Below are 6000 nucleotides of genomic sequence, written 5' to 3'. Positions count from 1 at the left end.
TGCGTAAATAAAATAATCCCTAACATAAATGTTGTTGTATTTTTAATTATTGTTTACAGCTAGTAACCGACATTTTTCGGGGTTTCAGGGTTTATAATTTTGTATTTTTAACACTATTTAAATGTTGACATTTCGTAATTATTTATTTGAATAAAAATAAACATTATAATAATAAATGTTACAAACTCTAAGTTGATAAGTAGTTAAATACTAACATTTAATAAAATGTTTGATCACGAAGTTAATGCTTTGAACATAAATAAAAATAATCGTTGTTTCACCCCAAAATGCATATTATTTTATTTGATTTCCCATGCTTATTAATTATTTAAAGGTTTTTAGCTCTCCTAGGTAGTTTAACGAATGTCAGTTACGAGTTGTAAACTTATGGCCATCCTTTCATACGTTTTAATGGTGGTTTTTATAATGTATCTTTGAGTGAACTCCAAATTGGTCAATAAATATTAAAAGTTTTTTTTTGGTTTACTTTTTTGTATAATATTTTATCCTTTTAGTGTAAAATGTGCTATTATATTTGAGAAAAACTTTCTCTGGATGTATTCGATTGTTTATATCATCTCTTTTGTTTTTCCTAGTAAAAATAATAAAGTTGACGATGCCGGATCGAACATAAAGTATAGCGTACTTTTGTTTAATTATGTTAGTAGTGCTTTTGACTAATATGTAGGTTTTTCGCTGCCATAAAATATTTAACAATATCAATAGTAGGTAAAATATAAAAGTAATATTTTTACTGTCAAAACTTGATATAAATTGCATAGATAATATTTTATATATACTGTCAATAAATTTTATCATTCACACAAGACATTCGTAGTAATAAAAACGATTTATTTGTAAAACGATATCGCGAGTAATGAGCTTTCTATCAATGTAAAAAGCAAACATGTCAAACGAAATATTGAACGCACGTTTCATATTACGCGGCTCCAACAAAATTCTAGTTTATCTTTTTGTGTGTAATGTTGGCAGCGCACCAAGGTTGACGCTTGCGCCCGTACCAACTTCACAGTCGTCCGTCGGCCGTTCGCCGTGCTGCTCGTGTTTCTAGGTTATGTCAATCTGTGTCTTGGATTTATTCACAAGTGCCTAAAATGTGTATTAAGTAAACAATCAATTAAAGTTAAGTTACGAATGTTGTAATGTTAGCATTGTTACGTGTCAAGTTCTGTTTGTGAAACATAACCTGTATTTGGTGATGTCAAATTTATACAAATATTTTTACGAAATTTGTATATTTTGAGTGTTTTCTGGTGTTCCTTGTGAATTTGGTGTGTGGATTCAATTCGAAGGATTGTTTTTACCATTGGATGTTCTAAGTAAGTCAGATTATTTTTACTGTCATTTTTTAATATTGTTCCGATAACTTCCTGTCAACTTTATAACAATTTGGTTATGTAGATAATACAAAACAATTCACAACGTCGCGTCGACTGCGATTCTTTCAAAAAAACTTCGACTGTCTTTTTATTAATTCAGTTTTTTACTATTCAAAAATTTTACTATTCAAAAATTTTACTATTCAAAAACAAAAAATATTTTAATGAAGTTATCCAAAACTTATGGAAAACTTTAAAAATTCAAAATATTATTCAAAATTTCTTCTATCTTATTCAAATGAGGTTAAGTATCGCGTCGCTGAGAACTAGTTTTACTAACTGAAAGAAAATGATTTTGAAACTTTGTGAAAACTGAAAAATGAAAATCTCAGTTTGTCCAACTTTACATAGATAGTCTCGTTCTAAAATTGAATCTGTTCTCCGTCGCTCGTCGCTCCTAGCTCGGTACAAGCGCTGCCATCTGTCGTTAGTCGTAGCAGGTGTTAACAATTACAGCCAAACCTTTCTCACAAAAAGCGTTTTAAAATAAACTTTTTATCTTTCGGTTATTATTTTTCTAATTTACCACTCGGAACGTGGGATTTGTTTTTTTTTATTAATACCTTCAAAATTATTATGCTTAAAAAAGACGCGTATGTATAATGCATGATCTGGTGACTTTAAAATTAAATTAATTAAAATACTTAAATAACGTATTACAACCCAAAGTAAATTATTTTACTCCACCTCGCGGTTTGGTGGTTAGCGCGTTGGTTCGTACAAATTCGTTAAGTTTGCTGGTTCAACCTCCGGGCGGATCACGTCAATTTAAAACGTAAGTTTGATGATCTTACCTTCACATTTAGAATAAATTAATTACAGCTTCTTTTCCGCCACCATAGTAAAGAATTAATTAACGAAAAGAAGAGTTTTATAATAAATTTCTCCAATCAATTTGTACGCAATTTTATTTGCTATATTATTGTATTTATTCTGATTAATACAATACTTATGTCCCAATTTTATGACATTTAAGCTCTTTGTTAATGTGAATTTAAAGACTATAATTATTCAGAGTCAAAAAAGTATTTAGATACTTTTAAAATATACAGTAGATAGTCCTTAATATTGTTTAATGCAACTGTGAATATTAGCATAATTTAATGAAACAAAAAATCATTAAAAAGTTTTCTTGTTTAGCAAAATCTTCCTTCGTTTAATCAATTTAATTTTGAATAGTTGTGTTCTTTTTAATAATAAATTGTAATATCCACAAAATTAAAATAAAAAATTGAACATTGTGCGGCTCAAGTAAATTCTCTCTACAAAACCTGACTGAAATCTTAATTGAGACGGATAACTTTCCACATTTTTTGTGTTTTTTCAAATTAGATGAAGATGTGTCAATTCTTTTTATTTTCAAATTGGGTTTTCGAAATATAACGAGTTTGAAGCTGTAAAAAGTGATGAAATGTAGAACACAATATGGTTTTTCATTCATTGCCTACTTTCATCGCTTTATCGCGTGACGGTTGGCCTGATACTATCTTCATGATATCTTTTCTTTTTATTAATTCGTTTTGAATACAAACCGACGCGATTTGTGCTAATTTTATTAATCATTATTACCTACCATTTACCGAGAACCGTTGCATATTTTAATTAAACCGATTGCCTCATAAATTAATTGTCTTCTTCCGGCTTTTCCCGTTGCAGTTTTTCTCTTATTGCCTACATTACATTCGTACGAGTTGATAAAACTACATAATTTATATTCTGTGTGCATACATTATTTCTTAAACATGTTAACACTTATTTTCAATATTTTTTTAGCCTTTGTATTAATTATTCGTTTAAGTTTTTTTTAATGAAAATTTTGTAGCACTGCGATTTGTGTTTTTTCCTTTATTTTATTTCACTTCTGTCCATTATTTTGTCATTTTATATATTTTTTTTTTATATTTTCGTGGTCTTGTAGTGGTGAATATTTCTGCTTAGTATCTAGTGAATATTGCCCAAAAATAATATCGCTAGGCGTGCAAAATAATAAAAAAAATATATATTTGACGTTTAACACGTTTTATGTCCTTTTTGTTCAGTTTATTGTATATATGTTTTTTTGAGTAACTGTTATAATTGGCTTAGATCGTATATATATTAAATTAATAAATAACGTAAAACGAGAACGGCCAAGAAAGACGCGGCATGATCAGATAAGTCAACATTTATATATAACAGACATCGACGAACGTGTATGTCACGATTGACGCATGTGGCGTTCTATCTTCTCTGTCTACCCCTTTTCTTTGCTTCTAACGAAATTTAGGCATTTTCCAAATAGGTACGTGTAATTGTTTTTCCTGACAAGTATCAAACTTAGGTGCATAATTATTCTAGCCGCATTTGATCATTTGTCCGCGACGTGGTCAGCCGGTCAGCGCATTTGCCTGCCATGCATGATGAGGCATCGAGTTTGATTCTTGGCATACTCGACATGAAAATCTTGAAAAAATTGTGGTAAACATGGACACAATACGAGAATATCAGAACAATATCACATACAACATTCTAAAACGAGACAAGGACAGTCGAGACTAATAATCTAGGGACTGAAGTTATACAGTTAACTACCAGACAAAACCAAATAAAAGACTCCTTTAAAAAAGACAACCTTTAAAAAAGTATTTAAAATATTTTCATTAAAAATAAATATATTTTGTTAAATAAATGTAATCCGTAAGGGTTTTTAAATAAATTAATTAATTTTTAATAAAATATTTATTTTAACCGATGTTTTAATACTATTATATTTCATAATCGCTGGGCTGGGACTTGAAGTGTTAGACTGATCATTTTACCTTCATGTAACAATTTATAAGATACACCGCGATTGGTGTACCAACGCGTGTGTAATGCACCATTAGAGTGGAAAAAAGACTGAATTAATGTAATGATATATGTTTGGTGTGACAGATGCAACAAATTCTTAATATGTTTTTTTGTATTCTTTCGGAAAAGGCGTTTTACACATTAATGGTTGATTTCAGTTTTTTTTTGTTGCCTAAAATGTTTTCCGTACGCAATTCTATTGATTATTTATAATAAACTAATTTAATTCAGCATGATACTCGTATATATTTTTCATTTGCAGGTACATTTTTCAATGCGAAATAAATTAAATACACACTTACCTAATTCTGTAATATTATGTACTTATGTTTGGTTTTCTAGCGTATGCGGTAAGTACTGAAGAGGTTCTAACTGTTAACTCTTGATAAAATCAAGAAGTTTGCATTGGAAAATAAATCCGAATCCCAGGAAACTCCAGTACGGTCCGATAGCATATATTGTGCACTAATAATATAAAGTCTGTTTTCTTTATTCATATGTCGGTCTCTAATATGATTTCAAGTCATTTAATGTGTATGAATGTGTCGTCCTTTCGAGAAATAATTATTATTTGTTAACATTAAGTTTCTCAAAAACAGTGTTTATCGGAAACGCGAAGCTTTCGCGGTTTAGGGTCGTTACAGCGAATGGAATGCAAAACCGCGGCATAAAATCAAATCACTTTCGGTTGTATTATTGTAGTGTGGCGTAGGTCACAGGTGTCCGTGGGATAAACACGCCACTGCATAGTAGGTACCGTTTAGGTGCCTACGCACCGCCGCATGCCGGCCGGCCGCCTACCCGAGCGGCCGGCCACGTGGCGCGCGCCCCTTCCCGTCATCTCCGGCCATTATCACTGAAACGAGAAAGCCCGCGAAAGCTCCCATCCGCATCCGCAGTTCACGCGACGCGACAGGCGACGGCGGCCATACCTACGGCACGCCGAGCGGGAACCGAAAAATACGCACGCGAAAGCTGACACCTTTTGATGCAACGCGGACGTAATAAGGACGAGTGTCGCGTGTCGCGGTCAGTGTGCCGCATGCCGACATTGCCGAACGCTTCGCCCGTGACCTTCGTTGAATTTCTCTATCCCGAAATTCGAGTGCCGAAACGAACGCCGGTTCACGAATCTAGATAATAAATATCTTATACTACCTACTTATCGTACGAACGGACACGAACGGGACGTTACGCAACCTGCTCGTCACGTTCGCTCACCGTCTTGTCGTATTCATATATATGACCTGACAATTCAATTCCAAAAGTAAAATACGTACTTCTTACTTCATTGTAGCGATTTTATATTTCTCACGCTATTGAATAATTAAGTGCGTAATGAATCGTTAAATTTTAGTTTACCTTTATTGCCTCTAAAAACTTTGCGGAATTATTTTACTATGCAGCCATAAATTGCAAATATGTTTGAATAATGACTTTATTGCGCTCTATCGATGTTTATGAGCGAAACAACTTATTTTACAATAATCATTTGCATAGATAAGGGTGCATAAATTTAAATATAAGACAATGGATACTTGGGAAATTAACATTAAATTCTCGCTTCGATTTCAGAGTGTTATTTTTAACCATTATTCCGTAGCTCACTACGAGAAACCTCACTATTAAAAAAAATGTTACAGTATATAAATGATTTCTAATTATTCTTCAAATGTGTGCAGGTAATATCCGTCTAGAGCCCTGGAAAACCAATCATTAAATCTTAGTTCATCTTCTTTCTGGCACTGTTCCAACTCATTGCCTAGGTAGG

The 6000-nt window shown here is 32.3% G+C and overlaps 1 protein-coding gene across 5 annotated transcripts in view; it reads left to right on the top strand.

Annotated features, from left to right (window-relative positions):
• The first annotated feature begins 975 nt into the window (after positions 1-975).
• LOC148279279 (uncharacterized) overlaps positions 976-6000 on the top strand; it is a 108251-nt gene continuing 103226 nt past the window's right edge. For 2 of the 5 annotated variants that reach the window (XM_088230190.1, XM_088230189.1), the window contains exon 1: positions 1030-1340. The gene's annotated coding sequence lies outside the window, so the exon portion shown is untranslated. Of the gene's footprint in view, positions 1341-6000 lie in introns of all 5 variants that reach the window. The other 3 variants (XM_088230192.1, XM_088230191.1, XM_088230193.1) reach the window with 3 other exon arrangements.

The sequence above is a fragment of the Micrasema longulum genome, unplaced genomic scaffold, assembly GCF_059751315.1.
Source record: "Micrasema longulum isolate JH-2025_06_02 unplaced genomic scaffold, ASM5975131v1 h1tg000740l, whole genome shotgun sequence".
NCBI classification, from domain to species: Eukaryota; Metazoa; Arthropoda; class Insecta; order Trichoptera; family Brachycentridae; genus Micrasema; species Micrasema longulum.
Note: the sequence above shows the minus strand (reverse complement) of the source record. Positions and strands in the feature narration are given on the sequence as shown.